We start from the raw sequence: 23397 nt of genomic DNA, 5'->3' as shown, positions 1-23397 counted from the left end.
GACGAGACTGCTTCTCTTGATTAGGAAATTTCATACCAATAATACATGTCAGGTTAGGTGCTCCAAGGAGGGAGATTTAACCTCTAAGATTTCAATTAATATTGGAGTTAAACAAGGGTGCATCTTAGCTCCGCTGCTTTTTAATCTTTTTTAAAAATGATTTGGCCCCTTTTTTGGAAGGTATTAATGGACATAGCCCCAAATTAGGAACGGCCCATGTACCAATACTTTTATATGCAGATGACGTGGTGCTTCTTTCCCTTACAGAAATAGGGATGAAAAGGCAGATTTTACGTTTTTTGGGAATATTGTGAAATGAATAAACTGACCTTAAATTTTGATAAATCTAAAATTATTGCATTTGGAAAGAAGTGGAAACCAGCTAAATAGCATTTCAAGGGGGAGGAAATAGAGCATGTAAAAAAATTAATATCTGGGAGTATATTTCCATTTTATGGTAGTTGGGTTCCTCACGACAGGGAAGTATTAAAAACGATAAATAGTAATGTTCTTGCGATTACAAGGTTTTTTTTATTCTAAGGGAAACCAATTTATCCCTGCAGCCATTAGGGTGTTTAACTATAAAATAAGTGCTAACTTGCTGTATGGATGCCCAATTTGGATTTCAGCTTTTAACAAATCAGTAGAGAAGATACAGTCTAATTTCTTAAGAAAAATATTAGGACTTCCAGCATGTGTGTCTTATGTGGCTATATGTCTGGAGACAAACCAAAGATGTCTGGAGACAAAAGCATGGATTACAACAATTAAATTTTGGTTGCGTCTACATTTTAGGAGTAGTACTAATCCCCTTGTTGCTAATATGCTCTCTGAATCGGAAATATCTGTATGGTCTTCTTATTTTGAGAAAAGAATTACTGTTTTGGGGCTCAGTGTTGAGGATATGGTGCTCCTTTCTGAGAGAGCAGCATATGCTTTGATCAAGCAAAGAATTATTGATGTTGAAATGCAAGAACTTAGAAGTCTAGCTTCTGGAAGATGCTAACCGCTGCAATGGGGAATATCAAATTCCATGCCAGAGTACTTGTCCTGTCTTACTGTCCCTCATCTCCGGAGGGCATTTATGTTAGCCTGTTTTAATGTTCTCCCTTCTGCTATTCTGTATGGGAGATATAAGAAAATTCCATACTCTGCCAGGGTGTATAAATGTGCCCTGGGGATTGAAAGTATTGACCATATGCTCTTGTATTGTCCATTTAATTGGGAAATTCTTGCGGTCCTTTTAGATCCCTTTCTCTCAAATCATGTAGATCAAGCTGATGATAGTAAGATCAAATTGTTGTTATCCTCCCAAGATTCTGAGACTATTGAATCTGTGGCTAATTTTTTTGATGAAATTGTTAAGAGGCGGAGCTTAAATGATGTTTAGAGGGTTGGTTTTATTTGATCGACTGCTTGATGGTATGCCAATAAAGGTATTGAAAATTGAAAAGTGCTCAGCTATCTGAGATATAATGCAGTTTTCCAATGCATTTTCCTGTCTTCCTTCACTGGTAAATAGGGTCATTAAAAATCGGTAAATTTCAGGGTATTTTGACTTTATTTCTGGGTTTACCCCCCCCCCAAAAAAATCAGGTCCATTATGGTCTATGGGGAATTTTTTCAAAGCTCCTGTGGGGGCATTTTTGGAGGTAGACTCATCAAATTTACAGTATGGCTGCAAGGAACTCGTCTTAGATGGTCACAAAAGTCTGATGTACTTTGGGACATGGGGTTCAATTTTATGGGCCCGCAAAGGGGTCACCCCCATTCTCCAGGCACTTGCGAGCCAAGCTGTCCATTGGTTTTCAGGTTCAGAAGTTTAGTGTTGCTGAGGACTGGCGGAAAGAGCCGATTGTCAGGCTGGTGCCTCAAAGTCTGAGGTTCCCTTTATATCTGGGGTGCATAGCATTATGTCCATGAAAATTAACTTCCAAACTGAGGAAAACAGCTTAAATGCAAGAAAAGTAAGGCAACGAAAATATTTATTTTGGTGGCAAATGACATCCTGTGAACAGTCCTTTATTATGGTCATAAAAAACTGATTTCAAGAGATGGTCACGGTGTGGGGAAACAAAGCAACTTGGGGCAACCTTCAGTTTGAGAGCAGGTTTTCAGGGGGTGGTAGTGATATCAGAGCCAGCCAAAGTCATGACCAAGGCAGCTCTTGTGAAGAAGGTTGATCATCTGTGCAGGTGAGGAGTCTTCTTCAGAAGCCTGGTGATCAGCAGCTGTAGAAGCTGGCATCTTTTAGTTGGAGGGTATATCCCTCCAGATGGGACTGGGTGAGCCCCATCTTTTAAAATGACTCTTCCAGACTATAATTCACAGTGGGTAGCCGTGTTAGTCTGTCTGCAGTAGTAGAAAAGGGCAAGAGTCCAGGAGCACCTTAAAGACTAACAAAAATATTTTCTGGTAGCGTATGAGCTTTCGTGAGCCACAGCTCACTTCTTCAGTATCTCAAACAGAAGCCTCCCATGGCAACCTGCCTCCCCAAGCTTTTATTCATATATAAAGGGACTCTTTAGCATATAGAACCATTTTTGAAAGTGATTAATAACCTGTAGAACCAGACTTCTCTGATAGATCCTACGAAAGGTATCATCTCATACTATGGAACTGTCACTGCTGTTAGCACACAGGCTTCTTTCTCATTTATGCATTCAAACATAAGAACTTAAGTGTGGCATAAAATGACCATAAGGACTGTGATCAAATTAGCACACACCCATGAAGTACATTGTTCACCTTTATGCCAATCACTCATTATATCAGTCAAGTTACCTCACAGGGTTGTTGTGAAGGTGAAATGTGGTAGGGGAGGATAATGTATGCTATATGTGTTCCTGGAGAAAGAGTAGGCTAAAAATGTAACGAATAAATATAAACAACACAGAGAGCAGCATACGACATCAGAGTAATAAATGAGCCTAACATCATAATGGCACGATGTGTTTCCTTTGCAATCCATTTTAGGTGTGAGGTGCTGGGCTGAGATGACCTGGTGTCAGTATTTTGTGTTCTTTCTCTTTGGCCAAGAGAAAGGGTTCTTGATCTACACCGATGCATTCTGCTGCAGAAATAACTCAGAGTTGCAGGTATAACAGGTTCCTCGAGGAGGCACTCCAACTCTAGTAAATGACAGTTTTTCAGTCTATGACTACTGAAATGTGTATTAACAGTGCCTTTAGATTCAGCTTTGGTTTTACTTTAAAAAACCCATCTTTAAACAGCATTATTGTGCTACTTATCAACAAGTGCCTTATGGCATTTCTTCTAACCTCTCCTTTCTAGAAAATTCATTTGCAGAAATTAATACACTCATTGGTCCTTTAAATACCAAAGCAGAACAAAGTATTCTGCTCTGATAACAGTTTGCCCTTCTGGGTTTCCCTGGCAACCAGAAACATCGTTCCTTCCTGGGTTTTTTTTCTTTCAATTTCAGTAATAAATTCACAATATGTTCTGTCTGTTATCCAATTGCGTGAGGATAACATGCTGAGTTTCTTGGCTATTGCGTGTGCTATAAAGGTTTGGGATTTTGGCATGGGTATAGATTGAAAAAAGCTATTTACAGTAGTAGATAAGTTAAATAATAATTGTTTAGCAGCATAATCCTGCTTATTGTTTAAACGGCAGCTGCATCAGTAGCCGTTGGCAAGTGAAGCGCAAGAAGACAAAAGCCGGGTAGTTCAGCCCTTTCTGTTTTAACAACGTTTCCAGCAATTCCTAGTGCTTCTGGGTTTTATCTGGAAGTGCCATGGCGATGTCACTGGTGTCGCACCCTCCTTGTCTTCATCCCTCCCAATGGTTGCCAGCCTCAGCATGGCAACCCTGCTGCCGATGGGGTTGTGTGGCGGCCACTGCCAGACCAGGTTAGGCTGGAACCAGTTGTGCAGTGGCCATTGCTACTCGGCTAGGCTGAGTGCTATAGCCATTGAATCGGCAGTGGTTCCCACTGGGCCTGTCTCTGGAGTGTCCTCATCCATCGGGGACGTGATGGGAAGGGGAGAGTACCCTTTCCTGGTTTATGAGCCTCTAAGTCCACCCTTGCACTCCCATGGCTTTTCTATACAGAATCCAAGGCTTGAAAGGCCAGCAGTATTGTTGTAGATGCCCAGAAATCTCCAAAATGGTCATTGAGAGCTACAGTGGTCGTTTCTGTTCCCCAGTGTAGTTTTAATGCAAACTTGGGATGTCCTTCAGGTTTGTAGGGAAATCCCCCCATCTATTCCTAGCTCCATTTTGCAAGCTCTATTGATCCACACTCTATGACTCGGTTCGGAATTAGATATTGGATGGGTTGTGGTTTTAGTTCTTAACTGACCCCAGATGCTTTCTATTTGCTGCATTCTCTGAATTTGAATGCTTTTAAGCATTCTGACCATTTTACATATTTTTCCTTTCTCATATTTGTTTGTTTTTGTCATATATTTATCACAGCTGTGTAGAAGTGGAATGTACAAAACTCTAATTACATTGTACAAAATCTCCACTCCCTTTAATTTGGATGGGGTGTGCTTCCTGTACTGCAGAGTGCATTGCAGAGATTTGATGGTAACCAGAATGAAAATTTTCTTTATTAAAATTCCTTTGTGTCCCAATGAATCAGCTATATGACTAACTTTATAAATAAAATTCTCAGAAATTGTTCTGTCTATGAACACTGAGATTTTCACAGGCAATACTTTCCTCAATTTAACTGATTGCCATTCTTAGGAAGATGCTCATTATGCATACTCTGCCTCTCCCCTTTTCTTTGTATTATTGTAATTCAGATTAGGCAGCCAGAAAATAAGGTACCCTAAGGTCAGATCATCATCAAGTAGAGATCCAAGAGCATATAATGACCTGCCAGCCACCCGGTCACTGCCTAGTCCAGTGTTTACCGATACTGCATATCACATAATTAGCACTAGGAGACTGCCTGGTCCAAGGCTGGCTTCAGGACATAGGAACTTACCTTTATTCTTAGTAACATCAGCAAGAGCTGACACATTCATCAGCCCCTCTTAGAAGGTAATCAGCACAAGTGAAGTGATTATTTAGTAGTCTCCAAACAATTCCTGGAGTCCTGTGTTTTTCTTTTGGAATGAACTGCTTTCTAGATAATTGGAAAGAATCAGTTTGAGGAAAAATTACAACTACTCACTGTTCTGGGACAAACTAAATGAGCAACTTGAAATATGATTTTTTTTAAAAACTAACATTATATTAGCAATTATCCTGTTCCGTGTCAATGATGCATTCTCTTATCCTCACGTGGTAATAAAAAAGTAAATCATGCAATAGTGGGGATTTGTTTAAAGAGCTGGAGTACATGAGGGAAGAGATGATAGGTCAACTATGTGCAGTTAGATCAACCCTCTGGTTCTGGGAAAGAGTTTCAAACAAAGAGTTTCAAACAAAGGAACAGTGATCTTGAGAGTGTGATCTGGAATACTTCATTTTTAAGTGGATAAATAAAAAGCCAATAGTAAGTTGCTTCGCATGGCTTTCAAACTATGTGGTCATTTATAGCATGGGAGGATTCAAAGATTACCCAAATATAAAATTACAGCAAGACAGCTGATATGGCCATGCCAATCCATTATTTTGTAACCTCGTTGTTGGTTTACTTTAATGTGTTCTATGTTGGGCTGTTCTCAAAGACAACCTGGAAACTGCAACTGGTCCAGAATGTGGCTCCCCATTTATTATCATCAGGGGCTAGCTAATGGGAACATATATTAATGATTCTGAAACCACTACACTAGCTGCCCATTTGTTTCAAGGTTCAGTTCAAAGTTCTGGTTATGACCTTTATAGCTCTTCATGACCTGGGGGCTACATATCAGAAGGCCCGTACCCTCTCATATGTCCCCGTGTGCCAACTAAGGTCTTCACACTGCCATGTGTTGGCTTTCCCCCTACTTAGGGTGGCTCACCTGGTGACAGTTGGAAGCCCCTTTGTAGGATATTTTCAGGAGGTGCTGCAACAGGTGTTTTTTGACAGGATATGGACAGCAGGCATCTTTCAAAGGAGGGAAGTATTTGGGGTTTTCATTTTATCTCATTTTAATCAGTAATATTTTAATTGGTACCTGTAAGCCACCTTGAGCGGGGAACAAAATGTTTTAATAAATAAATAAAATAAGAGCACACTTGAACACACTATTGAAACTAGTGGACTTTATTTCATTAATTCCATTAAAGAGACACAGCTAGGTCTGTTGGATCAAAGTCGATGCCATAAATGGGAAGGACAGAGAGCTGTAAAATCCGTGCTGTCTTAATAGACATGATAGACTTTTGTCCTGTCCTTTCAGGAGCCCCACATCCATCTTTCTGAAGCAGTTTTAAGACCTTTCTGCTTGGGTTTTCAGAGGCAAGGTTTAAACTGCTGGATTTTGGTACACATCTTCATGGGACTTTCATTTTTGAGTTTGTGGTCCTTTCTGCATGGGTACTTTGACTGATGTTCGCCCCTGGACTGACTCGGTTGTTCCTTGGAGTTATGCATGAGTTTTCCGTCCCTCAGAGATGACCTCATGCCCAGCCCTTGCAAATGCTGGGTCTTCCCAACGCTGTTATAACCCGATTCTTCAATCTCCCCTGAGATCAGCCTGGGTCCAGTTGTCCTTATCTCCATGCATAATCCAAACCGCGGGAAAGTGGAGGGGTGTGTGTGTGTGTGTGTGTGACATTTTTCTCACAGTAAGCACTACAGCCAATTACAAAGCAGTGTTACAAAGCAGGGGTGGGGACTCAGACGCATCATGATTTTTTGCTGGTTAATTTTTCATGTTTGTTTCCCCCCAGGATTTCTTTCTGAGCAGGCATTTTCCCCACATAAAAATGAGTTTTATAATGGCGCTTTGGTTTCTCCCCCCACCCCACCCCATTCCTTTTACAGAGCTCCTTTTTGTGAAATAGGTTTTAAAACAGCACTTGGGAGAGTGTGGGAGAAAGGAGGGGAGGTGATGCTTTTCTCACAGTAAGCACTAAAGCCATTTACAAAGCAGCGTTTTAAAGGGGTGGAGATTCAGACTCTTCCTGATTTTTGCTGCTTTATTCCGGAAATCCCAGGACTTTCTCTAGGACGAGCAACAGCATGCATAGCATTTTTAGGATTCAGGACAGAAAAGTATGGGTCAAGAGAGCATCAAACCCAGCAACTTCCATGCATGAAAGACCTGGGACGTGTCCAGTTCATGGTGTCTAATCTCTCCAAGACATATGGTATTTGACATTTGTCTGTGCTGTTCCTCGTCTGTCTGCAGAACAGATTGGCCTGTCTGCACATTGCAGAGTGAGACACAGTTCTTATGTGTCACATCGTAACTGTCAGGATCCAGGCTATGGGACAGCATAGTTCTGACATGGCTGCCTAATGGCAGAAGTGGGATCCACTACCCAGGGTCATACTTTTGGTTATGGGGCCACGTTATTGGGATTCTGAAAAAAAAACAAAACCCCAACTATCAAGTTGGTAACACAGCCTATCAGGAACTTCAGCTGAATCAGTAAGTATTCTTTGCTGCACTGGCTGGCCTCCATCAGCCCACGATGCCGTCTGTCAGCCAAGTTTACTGGTCTGCCTGGGAACATGGAGGACAGGGCAAAGAAAGGAATTGCTTATATAATCATTAAATTTGCAGGTTAAAGTACACAAGAACCGCAGACGTTCCCACTGAAGCCACTTGCCCAGTGAATGGAGCTTTGGCCAGACCCAAAGTACTGACCTTTCCGCTGGTCCTGGGTTGCATTTTTGCACACCAGGGTTCCTGCCGTGAAAGAAAAGGGTTGGATCATTTCAAACATTGAAACGTGGCACTAGCTGTCCGTGTTGGCGTGGTCCTTTTCACGTGGGAGGCCCCGGGCGGTTATCCCCATCGCCCAGCCCCCTTTCTTCAGAAGCTGGGTGTCCTAGAACAAAGACCGACCTTCTTATCCCCTCTGCTTTGCATCTTTTCCAGAATCATCCTTCAGGACTCTCCCCTTTCTGCTTTGCACCATGTTTTACAGTTTATTTTTGTCCTGTTTTTAGTACAATGTAGGCCAGTTTTGCTGCAGCAACTGAAGGAGGAAGTGCCTTTCCTTTTTCAGCATACTGCTGTTGCTTGGAAACAGCAGAGACCAAAAAAATGGGGGAAAGGCAAGGCTGTGGGGAGCCATAATTGCAAGTGCTTTGTTGAGGCTGAGGAAATGGAAGGAGCTGAAACTGCTCCGGCATTATTTCAACGGTGTCTATACTTGCTGTCTAGAAGAAGTTGGTTTTTATACCCTGCTTTTTCTCTACCCGCAAGGAGTCTCAAAGCAGCTTACCATCGCCTTCCCTTCTCCTCCCACAACAGACACCTTGTGAGGTAGGTGGGGCTGAGAGAGGTCTGAGAGGACCGTGACTGGCCCAAGGTCACCCAGCAGGCTTCATGTGGAGAACTGGGGAATCAAACCCAGCTCTCCAGATTAGAGTCGGCCGCTCTGAACCACTACACCACGCTGGCTCTTGTTGGAAGTTATATACAGATTATAAATTATACCAACACTCATGTTTGATGATTAGTAAGAACGGATCGAGCCCAGATGCAACCAAATATTCCTTTCCATTCTTTTTTCCCCTTATTACCACTTCAGCATTTAGAGTGGCTTTAAAAAAAGATTTCAAGTTGCACTACAGAACTGTTAAGTTAAATGGCTGCTTTCTGTTTGCTCATTCCAACAGCTGCCTCTAACACTCTGGTAGCAAAGAAGTATTAATTTAGGAAGGAAGGTGGTCTTATTACACCATGGGGTCAAATCAGCTAATTAAAGTAACACACCCTAGAATCTTACCACTCCACAAAGGAAAATACTTCTTGCTTACAACATCAAAGGTTGCAATCCTGCATAAGTACCATAGAAATCAACCTGTAATACTTCTAGCAACCCCAAATCAGGCATTTTCTAAGAATAGCCCATAGAATCTTGCTTCTGAAAACCCATCTCGGGACAGGGACTGAAATATATTTTTATTAGTGTTATCATCTGAAGTTCATAATGCATAGGGTTGCAGGCCCCTCTTCGCCAGCACAAAATTCCATGCCAGTTCTACCTGTAGCCTGAAAAAGATTATAAACTCTGTAACCTTTTAATTGTACTGAATTTAATTTCCCTTTTTCATAAAATGCTTTATTTATCTGACCTGCTATTCAAAAGCTCAAGGAACAAAAGCTCCCTGCATGTGAAAACAATCCCTTTCACTTTCTCTCTCAAAACTCCTATAGTCTTTTGTCCACTCACTGAGATGGTACAATAACTGGCTTATTTTTAAGTTGCTCTCATGCACGCTACTTAGAGAAGTACCTAACCTTCCTAGTTACCCAGAGGGGTTTTAACTGTATAATTCAGCAGCCATACAACTCACTTGGGTGTTCTCCAAGCTATATAAAGGCCAACAGAACTTAAAAAAAATAATACAACATGGAGCATGTATAAAAACTGGGACAGTGGTGAGTAATGTGTCTATAAATGGATTCCCCTTCAGTGTAAACATCACATGGGCTCTGGCTTAGATTCTTGTCGAGTGGGAAACATTTCATGCATCTTTGGGCACATAGCACACAATTGCTTGTTCTGCACTGGAAATATTTTTTTTAAAACTGTATTTTAACCCAACTACCTAATTGCGGTTAAAGGCTGTCAGTAAGGTAGCGACGGCAAAGGGCTTAGAAGTGTTAATGCCACCAAAATTTGATCCCTTCGTGTATGTGTATTAGGCCAGTTTTTAATTACACGAAGATCCAACCAGCTACTATGCAGGGTAAAGTAACTCTATCTAGCTTTGGCCCAATGTTCTTGTGTGTGTGTGAAGTGCCGTCAAGTCGCAGCCAACTTATGGCAACCCCTTTTTGGGGTTTTCGTGGCAGTTTGCCAGTGCCTTCCTCGGGGTTTTCATGGCAGTTTGCCAGTGCCTTCCTCTGCACAGCAACCCTGGTCTTCCTCGGTGGTCTCCCATCCAAATACTAACCAGGGCTGAACCTGCTTAGCTTCTGAGATCTGATGAGATCAGGCTAGCCTGGGCCATCCAGGTCAGGGCAAAATGTTCTTAGTGTTAGTGATTAAATTGTGCATGGATTCTGAAATGTGACAGACATTTCAGCCCACATTCAGACTTGCATACTTTAAAAAAGCAACGATCCTTTATGAAATTCCAGTGTCTGTTGCTTTAAAATGGTTACATTTCTGCCATAAGGGATAAAATGTTCCCTTGCTGTAGAATCATCTTGTTTTACCATAGTGTTTCTTTTTGAAAATGCCATTCACTAATTCACTGGTTCCCAACCGGGGGTCCGTGGACCCCCAGGGGTCCGCAAGAACTAAATTAAGGTCCACGAAACAAAGTTATAAACCCATAATAAATTAATATTTTCGATTAAAAGTTCTCTATTATAAAAACATACATTCAAATATTATTCTAAGTTTAATGTTTAACTAACAGTTATGATTAAAGTTTATTTTCAAATTCTCGGAATTTTTATTTTGAACCTTGGGGTCCCTGCTCCGAACAAAAAAGTCCTAGTGGTCCCTGGCCAAAAAAAGGTTGGGAACCACTGCACTAATTAATCTACTTGACATTGAGGAGAGGTCATACTTGTCTGTTATGATGTCTCCTTTCAGCTTTTAGGCTTCTGGTATGAGATTAACAGGAGCACAGAATGGTTAGGAGGTGTGTGGAACATCCAAAGATTAATATGTGCACGGTGCCCACGAACAACAATCCAGCAATCAGTCATTTTTCTAATGCTTACAAAGTACCCTTGTTCCCACTGTAGTCATTAACAAAACCCTTACTGCCTAAAATTATAAGCCAAACAGTAATGTTTCTGCAAAAGTCCACCAGAACTGGAGTGAGATTACACAGAGCACGATATGGTCTTGCTGGGAGAAAACGTCCTTGTGACAGGGCTGCAGCCGAACACGCCAGGTTTATTAATGTGCCCTTCTACATTCTGTTCTTTTTTCCAGTTACCAGCCATTCATTCATTCTGGTCAGAGCTTGGATTTTAAACTATTGTGTGTTTGGGGGCACAGGTCTGGAGAACACAAAGGAAATTCATAGCTACTTGACTATATTGGGAGAACTAGGATGCTCAGTTTGGAGTAGCAGGACCTAAAGAACCTCTTAAATGAAAGGCTGGTCAATGAGTAGTCTTTTATTGTCTTCAGTAAGAGACAGGAATGTGGCTTCTTTCAGCACAGCCCACATCTGAGTGGGCAAAGTGAAGATGGGAACAATTTTCTGATTCTACATTGCCTGTTCATGATATCAAATAGAGCTATACAAGTGTTTCTGCAATTAGTTTATACCGGGGTCCCTAACCTTTTGAATTCTGACATAGCATGGTGTGCGCAGGAGCCGGCCACCAAATGGCTGCCTCAGCTTACCTTCAGTCACACAGACTAAAGATCTTTGTGCAGAGGCGGCAGCTGCTGCCAAAGCCAATCAAATCTCCCATAGCCATTCATAACCTCTGCTGGACAGAAGCCCACCTGGCCCTACCCACTTTCCAAAAAACACTTGGTGGGCACTAGGAAAGGAATTTATGCTATTGCCATAGGCCGCAGTACACACAATACTAAGATGAACAGAACCATTTTAATATCCCTTATGAACACCACAAAAGTTGGATGATCAGGTTTAGAGATTCTCAGTTTATATTTAATGAGGCATTCCTTCAAACACTGGATGTGTCTATTAATATGCCTGCAATTTCTAGAAGTGACATGGTATTAGGGATTCAACGCGAGTTCCATTTCTGTCAGGGCAGTTAAAGAGTTAACTTGTTTATATCAACAGTTTAGATAGTCTCAAGGTGATGATGAAATGACAGATGTAAGTATTCTATTGGCTAGGGAATCGCCATTGCAAACGTGCAAAAAGGCACAGAGTAAGAATTGTTTATTACCCTGTTCCTTTGTTAAAGGTGTGAAAACTTTGGGGCAGGATGCGTTAGTTACTTTTGAATCTCACAGAAGCAAGATGCCTGTTCTTAGCTCTCCTGAGCTGGGACACAGACAAAAGGGATTTAAGCCTTAGTACCTGCTAGCATTCCTACCAAGATTTATAGGGTACTAGATAGAAAGATTATTACTTGTTTTTACTTCATATAACCCTCCCGATTTTTAGGAAAGTAAAGGATTTTTGTTTGATTAAGAGAAAAGTCTTTGACTCTGTTTTATTGTGTGCTTGACCTGATTCTCTCTAACCACAATCACGATCCATTGGGCCTCGATAAAATTCTACACATGGGACTTGGGGTTCATCTCATTGGCTTATTCCATATTTGCAAAGATGGCCAGTGCAAAAGGGCACAGTTTGAGCCTTCTCAGATGAAAAGTCAGCATCAGATTCTTCTATACCTTTTATTCAAGCACGTTTCAGTTTAATGTCAAACGATAATATGAGGAAGTTGGGAAACTCCATATATGTTTTAATCTCCATTACTGTTCCCCATTATATGACAGTTTTGAAAGAATAGTAAATGGCACAATCCACCAGAAAGACCTCTTGCCCAAGGGTCAATGTAAATGAAAGGGAGTTGCTTAATATCTCTGCAGGTTGTTCCATTTTTTCCTGTTGTATTGTATAGTTTTCATTCATTTCAATATGGCTTGTGAATGAGAAATTCCTGATGGTTTGATCCCAGTATCTAGTGCAGGAGACATAAAAGTAGTTTCATCCCATTGGAGGTAGTCTAAAATAAGACGAGGGTAACGCTGTTATGCAGACAATATTCTAGAACAGGTCAAGTAAATTAGACAACAGTGTTCAGTGCTAACATGATAACTGTGATAGAGATGAAGATACAGAACTTTCTGTCTGGGAGCTGATTATTCATTTAACTAGTGGCAATTTAAAGCAACTCGCTTTCTTTTCTGTAGGTAGATCTTTCAGAATATATATGAACATTTGAAGCTGCCTTATACTACATCAGAGCATTGGTCCACCTAGCTCAGCAATGTGTATTCTTACTGATAATGGTTCTCCAGGGTCTTGGGTAGAGATAAGTCTTTTCCAATACCTCTTACCTGAGATCCTTTAACTGTAGATGCCTGAGCCTGTGATCTTCTTGAATAGCTAACAACATTAGCTTAAGCATATAAAACCAAACAAAAATTATGACTTAGTCCTGACACTTATGCATATAGGTACTCTGAGATGTGCCTGTATATATAAAACTATGCTTTGCATTGGAGCATTTAATTGTTATCAGATTTCTTTACCATCCTATTTTTTAACACTTATAGTAACAGGATCAAGCTAATAAGAGCTGTGCACCTAAAACTGAGGACAAGGTTTGCTTTTGCCTGTATTGGTGTCATTTCATCCACCCACTGCTGCGAAGCTCTGACTTCTCAATATTCAGCAATGTTCATAATACCATTCGGGAAAGGAATAGCTAAAGAACATTTTCAAATGAAACTGCAGGGAGAATTTGTGTAGGCAGAGTGTAATTACTCAGACTGGAATGCAAGTACACTGGTGGCACTCAGAGGCCCCCCAGCAAACTTTAGGAGTGGAATATTTTCTTTGGCTCTCCTTACCAGCATGGCAAACTTCTTGTGCAAGGGACTGAAGACAAACTTCTTCGCATGCAAGCTGATGGGTGTGTTTCAGGAAAGTTCTTAATATGAAATAACCAAGGACCAGAGCAGAAATTAAAGATTCATTACCTGTGCAGTTCTGACTGGCACGTCTCTGCACTACTCATCTCCAGTGAGACTACAGCCCAATTAAAAACATGCTACTTGAATAGGGATGGGCACCTTTTTAAAAGGTATTTTTCAGATTTGGGTTTCTGAAAAGGTATAAATGCTGATATTCAAAGTTATTTGGATCCTTCAATACCATTTTGCCATTTGGGTTTGGGAGTTGGGGACTGGAATCCTGAAAATTTTGGGGTCCATTAGTTTCTATGGAGGACTCTTGTAGGGGCTGTTTTTCGAGCAAATGACACCAAAGGTGCAGTGAATGTACTCTCACCCATTCACTATACACCCCCTCCAAGTTTCAAGTGGACTGGATCAAAGGGTCAAATTCCACCAGCTCCTGCACAAGGTGCCTCCAGCCATTCCACTTGTCTCTATTATTTCCAGTGGTGAAAAAAAAAATTCCATATTCTCTTGAGGCAAAGAAGTTAGTAGCCAAACACACAAGAGCAACCACTGGCCCAAATCCTCCAAATGTAAACAGAACCAACATGGCTAACAGAAACAGTGTCAAACCAGAGAATCCCAGCAGAACCATTGGCCAATATGGCAAACCTACTACAACTAATGTCAAACTGGAGAATCCAAGCCAAACCAGTACATACGCTAACATCACTCCCCCCCACCCGAAAAAAACACAGAAAGATATTTAAAACAAGCATAAGAGAACAACTGTAAAACCAGAACCTGAAGAATGCAAAAAGATAAATCTTTAAAACAGTAACAACCTGGAACATTCCCCCACAAATACAAACCCTTAAAAAAAATTAAGTTTTCGAAACAGAGAAAATGCAAACCCAGTTAAAAATTCTAAATCAAGCCAAGAGAATATAATGCACCCTTTTTTAAAACAGCACAAAACAAAACCAAGGCAAACCATTTTTAAAAGAACCAGAAGGAGGGAAGCTTCCAACCCAACTACAACTCCCCCAGGCAAAAACAAAACAAAACAACAACAACACAGAAAAACTGGAAATAATATTTTAAACACAGACAGAGATTAGAAAGTCAGTCTGGCTGGCAGGCACAGAGCAAGAAAGTATTCCTGGCCAGCCAGCACTCCAAGGTAGAGACCAAAGCAGCAGCAGAAGCAGCAACAACAACATTCCAACAGATCTAGCCATGAAATGGAGTCCAGCTGCATGCCTTTTATGCTCTTTGTCCATACTCAGAGAGCCATGGAGGGATAAGAGAATCATCATGATTGGGCAGACATTTCTAGTACTCCCCCTAATGTCTGATCCCATTGCCTGGGAGAGCTGCCTTCCTTTCCCCTTCCCCTTTTTGGGACACAGTTAATTGGTATCCTGAAAAATCCCAAATATCAGCCGGAGACCTGAATATACCCTCAAAATACTGGGAAGGTATTTTTCTGGTATCCATTCGAACCAGATGTATCTGAGTGTGCATCTATATACTTTAGTAACTGCTGCTTGATGTCCTATAAGCAAGTTAGTTTGCAGGTGGTGGTGGTGGTGTGGGGGGGTGGGGCTCTACAACGTGACCCAGCTTAGTCAGCTGCCATGACTTGTGGCCTGTCATGTAAAATGTACATTTTTTTCTAGGTTTGGAATCTTGCACTTTAGAAAATGTGTTTTGGTTTATTTAATATTTGTATTAAATATGTCAGTTAATCAATTTAGAATCTGTTTTCATTAGGCTTAACAGAACTCATATTTCTGGGTAGTATTCCCCTCCATCCAATTGGGATGATAGTCTTGGAGTTGGCAGCCTTCACTCAAGGAAGGCTCCCTGACTAATTGCAGTCAAATAGAAGAAAATATTCCCATTTTATAAGCTAGTAAAATTATCTTTTGAAGAGCAAGAATTAGGGCTGAAAATACCAACCTGAAAATAATCCTGAAAAAGGAATTTCAGCTTTTTCAGGGTTTATTTGGGGCCGAATACTGAAATAGAGAATAAAGCCTAAGCCAGATAGCCAATCACCGAATAGGTATTCAGCTTATTTGGCTTTCCTCTATGGGAATTTTTTTAGGAGCTTCGGGGGGGGGGGGTTTAGAGGTAGAGTTGCCAAATTTTGAGTAGCTGCAAGGGACTCTCCAAAGTTCGGCAAAATTTGGGACGTGGGGTCACCCCCTTCTCCATAGAAAAGCATTGTGATTTTTATCCTATGCTCTAGTAGGCATAGGGAGGTGTGTCAACATTGGTACCTGAGTTTTTCCTGCTTTCCAGCAGGGATCCTCAAAAGGCAACAAGAGGTTCAATTATTTTACAAAAACAGAGCATGCCGCTGAGGAGAACTAAATCTTGTTTCCCCTGCCTTAACATGGTGCCCACAGTCCATTTCTTCAATTTTCTTCTGGCCCACCTGATTTCTAGTTATACTGGGAGGGAGACGGTTTGAACAGGACAGACCTGTGAGATAAAGAACAGGTGCGAGCTGGGTACATTATCCCTCTCCTGCATACTCTTACTTTTGTAGAGAGATTAGAGAGACAGAGACAGAGAGAGAACACACCCCATGCCTTGCTTTACATATAAACTGGTAGACTCATGGATCATTACATAAGGATAACTGTTTGGCACATGATGGGTAGCCATGTTAGTCTGTCACTAGCAGTAGAAAAGAGTAGGAGTCCAGTAGCACCTTAAAGACTAACACAATTTCTGGCAGGGTGTGAGCTTTCATGAGCACAGTTCACTTCTTCAGATACAGCTAGATTGTGAGTCCATCTATCCTTAAGTAGAGAAGAGTGAATTTAGACACCCAATGGCAATCACATGTAAATGTCAAAATCAAGTAAATGACATTAGCAGGCATGACTGGATTAGGTGTGGTATGCAGAGGGGTAGTAGGCATGGAGAAATCAGCATTGGTAATGAGACAGGAATTCAAGATCTCTATTCAGTCCAGGAGAATGCATTGTCTTGAGCTTCATTATTAGTTGTAATTCAGAAGTCCCTCTTTCTAATCTTCCTTTGAAATCCCTTTGTAAGAGAACTGCTACTCTTAAATCAGCAACTTGAATATGTTCCCCCACTCGTTTCTGAATGCTGTGGTTTCTGATGTCAGACTTATGTCCATTCAGTCTTTGTCACAGGGACTGGCCTGTTTGTCCAATGTAGAGGGTGGAAGGGCATTGCTGGCCTGTGTTGACATAAATCACGTTAGAAGATGAACAGGAGTATGAACCTGAGATAGTATGGCTGACATTGCTGGGCCCAGTGATGGTGTTGGTAGGATCTATATGAGAGCAAAGTTGGCACCTTGGTTTGTTGCAGGCCTTGGTACCGGAGTCCATGCTCCTGTTATCATTGCAGGCGAGACATTGTTTTAGGTTAGCAGGCACGGAATTGTTTTTTTTTTTTTACGATACCTTGTCTTTTCTCCCAAATCACCCCTGCCATCCTTGGCTGCTTTGGAATAAAATTAAAGACTAACAGCGCATTCCTGAGATGCGCTGGCAGCCTGCACCAAAGGCCTTTGGAGGCCGGTGAAGCCCTACGCTGGTGCAAGGGCCTACAGTGCCGGCGTCTGGGAGGCAGACGCCGGCATTTGTGGCCCCAGCGCGGGCGTGTAGGGCCAGACGCTGGACACTGCTGCGGTAGCACCGGGCCCGGACGTTGCTAGAGCCTGCCGCCAGCGTTCCCGGGGTGCCACGACATCCCCGGAGGCATTCCTGGGGTGTTATGGCACCGGCCAAGAGGTGGGTCTGCCATTAGGCGGCCTCCTGAGTCGTTATGGCTCGGGAATGCCCCCTTTTTTCTGGTCAAGATACGCCACGGATTTTTTGCACCGGGTAGAGGTTTTGGGGGTGCCGAAACCTCCTTAGGAGGCAGCTGCATTGCCTCCTAAGCCTGGCACAGGCATTCTGGTCAGGTTTAGATGTGGAAAGATTTCAGATCAGTGGTCTCTCTCACATAGAGATCTTTCACTGATCTCTTGTATCACATCTGGTTTGGAACATGAGTGTGCCCTTGTCACATATAAAACACGGTAGGTAGAATCAAATTTGACCATCAAAAAGGTCATGCTGGTGATGGAGTTGAACCTACCCTCTCCCTTCACTTACCTTCATGTACTCTGTTACCTCAGGCATTTTTCTCCCAACCTTACTTTGATATTGAAAATAAGCTGGACTGAAATAAAATTGGTTGAAGGGACAGTGTACAAAATAAGAAGTGTGAGGAATTACATTCCTCACCCCATGTCCCTTTAGAAGTTAAAGTAAGATCCTGATCTACATGTGAATACCAGAATAGGCCAGTTTAGCCTGGGCTCTTCAGAGTTTGGGAGCTAAGCAAGTTTGACCATAATCACTACTAGGATGAAAGACCAACAAGGAAGACGGGTTGCTATGCAGAGAAAGGCAATCTGCTTATCTCTATACTGAAGCACCCCATGGATGGTCGCCGTGAGTTCCACAGAACATGCTTCTCTTCTATACATGAATAGAACAAACAGTCTGCCCTGACCTGGATGGCCCAGGCTAGCCTGATCTCGTCAGATCTCAGAAGCTAAGCAGGGTCAGCCCTGGTTAGAATTTGGATGGGAGACCACCAAGGAATACCAGGGTTGCTGTGCAGAGGAAGGCACTGGCAAACCACCTCTGTTAGTCTCTTTCCATGAAAACCCCAGAAAGGGGTCGCCATAAGTCAGCTGCGACTTGAAGGCACTTCACACACACACACACACACACACACACACACAACAAACATGGTTGTGCCCATCTTTTGTAGCCCTCACAGAATCACTGCAGCCAATCCACTAAAAGCATAAGGCAGTGGAGTTCTGCCTACAAGACTCATTCTCTCTGATCCAGAGATAAGCACACATGCATTTGACTAGTAGCTCAAGGATTAAAAGAACGTGCAATGTGGAATACCCATTCTCATCCATACTGAGAGACTGATGGACTGATCTTGTGAGTCTGCATCATCATGGTTTTGTTGGATTATCCATACACAACAGCATCCAGATCTGGCACAAGGCAAATCTCTTTCCCCTAAACTCAGCAGGATCTTGTGCAAGTTTGGTGTCTGAATTCTTGGCAAGAGTTTCATAACTATAACAGACTAGGCATCAGTGCAAAAGAATGTGTTAATATTTGGAATTTGCATATATTTTCTTCAAATACACCCAGCTTGCTTTTTATTTTGCAGGTCTACCAAGATGCTACGGAGATGCTAAATAGACTGTAATGAAGACAGATCATTGAAACAATTTATATATTTATAAGAAGATTGCAAACGTCCCCAGTACAAGATACTCTATAAAATATCTTTGCATATTTATATCAGGCTTTCTTTTTATCTGTTTTGCTTAATAAAAAGCACATTGATGATATAAGTACAAAAATATGTGTACATGTCTGAGAATGAGTTTGATCATATAGAGATAAATGTAGTACAATTTTAAAATAGAATTGAAATAAATCATTTTCCAGAAAATTCTTGAAGTGGCATTTTATTGTTTTTATGGAATTATTGCTAGCTGCCATCAGAAGAAGAACAAGAGTTGGTTATTATATGCTGCCTTTCTCTACCACTTAAGGGAGACTCAAACCGGCTTACAATCACCTTCCCTTCCCCTCCCCACAACAGACACCCTGTGAGTAGGTGAAGCTGAGAGAATGTGACTTGCCCAAGGTCACCCAGCTGGCTTCATGTGTAGGAGTGGGGAATCAATGTGGAAAGGAATCATGTGGAGGGGAATCAAACCCAGTTCTCCAGATCAGAATCACCGCTCTTAACCACTACACCACGCTGGCTCAAATGATTAAGAGTGCAAAGTATAAATGGCTTAAATAAATCTCCAGTGTCCGAATTGTTACCCCTGGCACTGAGAAAATCAATATATTAGAGCGCATATTACACTCTTGTAGTTTTGTGTCAGAAGGTGTCTATTGCAGACTTGCATGCTTCCCCCTCCACCACTGTGATCGCCTCCTTAGTTCTGGCTACCCCCTTTCCCCTCCCCCATCACATACCCATTCATCCACTCACTCTCTCCTTTAACGTTCAAGGTTATTTAGGATAAATTGAAGCGTGCTGTTCCTTTTTTTCTGTATCTAGCTTTGGCCTAGCAAATAATCTCTCTTGAGGTCACTTAACTCTTCTAAATGTCACACAACCGTACACGCACATGTGACTTGGGAGTGGTACAAGCTGCCTGCATGCCCAAATGACACACCAGTGACTCAGTCTCTAAATTGTGTATCATAGGATCCTTATTCTTCCCTCATGCACTTTCCCAGCAAGTTGTGTAGTCTAACACAATTTACTAGCATCAGTGGAAATTGCTCAAAATGGGATTGACATTTAGCAAGGCAGTTGTGATTCTTAACCGGTTAGAGGATTAGAACTAGTAGTTTGAAGATGGCATGCACCACAACCTGGTTAACAAGCATTTTGTATACATTTATAATTCCTTTTCCTGAACCGTTTGATTCTTTGAAACTTTTTGCAAGATTTTACATAGTTTGAGAAAGGATTTGACACTATCTGATATACAAGAAAGACAGGTAAGAATGCTTGGCCAGCCCAAATGTTGGGGTTAAGCAGCTACCTTCAGGTAATAAAGAATGTATAAATCTATATATAAATGTAAGCAGGAGACACTCAAGCAGGAGAACACAGGAAAATAGTTGTACCTGAGCTTCTCATGGACCTCATGCTAGTAATGCTACAAGTAGACTGTTATGAGAAATAAGTGACTAACTGAACCCCATGAATCAGACAAGTTTCCTCTACGTGGAAACTGAAATAAGTCTAGCAAATGAGATGCTTAAAGACATTTCAACCCACATGCATACGAAGCCCTTCATGGCAGTGGCCCCCTCTTACTTGCAGGACCACCTCTCTCCCTATACTTGACCATGACAACTTTGCTGATGTCAGCAGGAGCTTCTGCAGGTGCCAACCTGTAAATGGGCAAAATCAACTACTGCCTGTACACGTGCTTTCTCCATTGTGCCCCCCCCCTTATGGAATGGCCTGCCTGAGGAGGTCAGGAAGGCTCCCGTTCTCCTAGCCTTCTGCAAACTATGTGAAACTGAATTATTCAAGAGAAGAAGAAGAGTTGGTTTTTATATGCCAACTTTCTCTACCACTTAAGGGAGACTCAAACCGGCTTACAATCGCCTTCCCTTCCCCTCCCCACAACAGACACCCTGTGGGGCTGAGAGCTCTTAATAGAACTGTAACCCAGCTGGCTTCGTGTGTAGGAGTGGGGAAACAAATCCAGTTCACCAGATTAGCCTCCTCTGCTCATGTGGAGGAGTGGGGAATCAAACCCATTTCTCCAAATCCGAGTCCACCGCTCCAAACCATCGCTCTTAACCACACCACCATGCTGGCTCTCTGTGCAGGGTAATAGGGTGGCACTGTACACAATGGTTCATAAACTTACTTGGATAAATGATTGGGTCTGTGGCCTATACTGCTGTGTATAGCTTATTATGTAATCTCTGTACCACTTAATGTGGTATGTTAATACTTATATGGTGCTTCAGTTCTTTCTGGTGGTTCCAAACTTCTAAAGTCCTAATGCATTGGTTATTGAATGTCCCATGTTGTTGATTGTACTGACTCACTATTTGTTATCCACCTTGAGTCTCTGTGAGAAAGGCAGACTATAAATAATGTAAATAAATAAATAAAATTATATACATGTGCTTTACTAGAGAGCCAGCATGGTGTAGTGGTTAAGAACGGTGGTTGGAGCGGTGGACTCTTATCTGGAGAACTGAGTTTGATTCCCCACTTCTCCACATGAGCAGTGGAGGCTACTCTGGTGAACTGGATTTGTTTCCCTACTCCTACACACAAAGCCAGCTGGGTGACCTTGGGCCAGTCATGTTCTCTCAGCCTCACTAACCTCACAGGGTGTCTGTTGTGGGGAGGGGAAGGGAAGGTGATTGTAAGCTGGTTTGATTCTGCCTTAAGTGGTAGAGAAAGTCAGCATATAAAAACCAACTCTTCTTCTTCTACTACTATTGACTGCGCATTTCTTCCAACTGTATAATGCATCTATCTATTCATTTTTATCCCACCCTTCCTTCAAGGAGCTCACTTTCCTTTTGCAAAAGGGTTGAGAATCCTCTCAAGGTAGTATTCACACAAATCTGAACATGGTGCTTGCGGGACACAGTTCAGAAAGGAATTTGGGATTCTGCACCCTGGATTTCATTCCCTTCCTATATGAATTCCTGTGCTTGTATGCAATTCATGAATCCTCTTGGATCTGTGGTGACTTGCAGAGATTAGGTACTTGGTAACCCCAAAGCCCCCTCCAGACAAGGCCCAATACTTTCTTTCCTCCTGTGTGACTCCACTGCCCCCCTCTAAGCTATGGCACATAGCCTATAATGACAGGTACTGGACACACAATCTGTTCATTCAGTGACAGTTTTGCACACACTGCCATTTGATTTAAGAAAGGAATTGTACAAATTAGAAATGGAGACTTGAAGCCGCTTGCAGGTGTTAGTAGGCTTCCTTTCCCTTTATTAGAAGATGTAATTAGCCAGCTCTAGAGGGCACCCTGAGGCACCTTCGTGATGCGGAACCGTGTGGGAGAGGGCATTCTTTTTTGAAACCGTTCTCAAAAGTTTGATTCAGCTAACCTAATAGCAACCAATTATAATGAAATCAAAATGCAACTCCCTATACCACCAAGATTAGAATTAACTCTCCCAATTGCAATTCTTATACAAACTAGTTGCATGGAATGGAGCTATTGTTTTAAATACAGGCCCAGGATACTCTTCCAGCTGTGCTGCTAGCTAACACCCCCCCCCCAAAAAAACCAAGGAAAAATACAACTGTTATTCCACTTAATGCCAAGTATGATGTACTGAGATATTGTAGGCACAAAGGTAAAATGGAGAACAAATTTCCCTGGGAAAATGTATTTTTGTGGTGGTTTTATCTCCTCTGATCAAGACAGCTATTTGTCACACATCATTTTTTGACTGTGAATAATACTGAATGTGGGTTGAGATCCCAGATTTGCATAACAAATAGCTGTCTTGATCAGAGGAGATAAAACCACTACAAAATATATTTCCCCGAGGAACCCTGTTATAGTTCCTTTTGCAAGACACTAAACTTTTTTTTGAGTGACTCCATATACATGTTCACACCCTTTTAATTATCTGGAATTATCCCTTTTCTGCAATCACAGTTGCTATAGGTGTACTAGAATAGCAAAAAAAATGACTTTTTTTTGCTGTCATGGTTATTAGGGTTGCCAGCCTCAAGGAGATGACAAGAGAACATCTGGACTGGAGGTGGCAAGTATGCGGAGCTGGTCTTTCACATCTTTCGGTCCTTCTTCAGCTTGCCCATCAAGTTCTTTTGTCATCTCCAATCTCTTGCCACCTCCATTCCAGGAGTTCTCTTGCCATCTCCAATCTGGGATTTCTTCTCTTTGCCAATTTCAGTCTGGGATGTCTTGTTACCATTTGGGGCGTTGATGCCTTTTGAACTTTGTACGCAGGCACACCCCGCCTTTCTGAATGAACATATTGCGCGGACAATTATTTGATGCCTTTTGAATTTGTTACAAGCAATTGTTTTCTGTTTGAATGTGTAATAAGCATGTTATAAGCACCTAAGGATTGAGTAGATATCAACCTGTTGAGGTGTTTTAAGAACATTATAATAAAAGTATGTAAATAGTTAGACATAGTTGCATATGTA

The 23397-nt window shown here is 41.8% G+C and overlaps 1 protein-coding gene across 2 annotated transcripts in view; it reads left to right on the top strand.

Moving 5' to 3' along the window:
- The window catches only part of SMPX (small muscle protein X-linked), a 49295-nt gene extending 30286 nt beyond the window's left edge, over window positions 1-19009 (top strand). For both annotated transcript variants that reach the window (XM_056861677.1, XM_056861678.1), the window contains exon 5: window positions 18856-19009. The gene's annotated coding sequence lies outside the window, so the exon portion shown is untranslated. The remainder of the gene's footprint in view (window positions 1-18855) is intronic.
- The last annotated feature ends 4388 nt before the right edge of the window (window positions 19010-23397 follow it).

The sequence above is a fragment of the Euleptes europaea genome, chromosome 16, assembly GCF_029931775.1.
Source record: "Euleptes europaea isolate rEulEur1 chromosome 16, rEulEur1.hap1, whole genome shotgun sequence".
NCBI classification, from domain to species: Eukaryota; Metazoa; Chordata; class Lepidosauria; order Squamata; family Sphaerodactylidae; genus Euleptes; species Euleptes europaea.
This window is presented reverse-complemented; position numbering and strand designations above follow the sequence as displayed.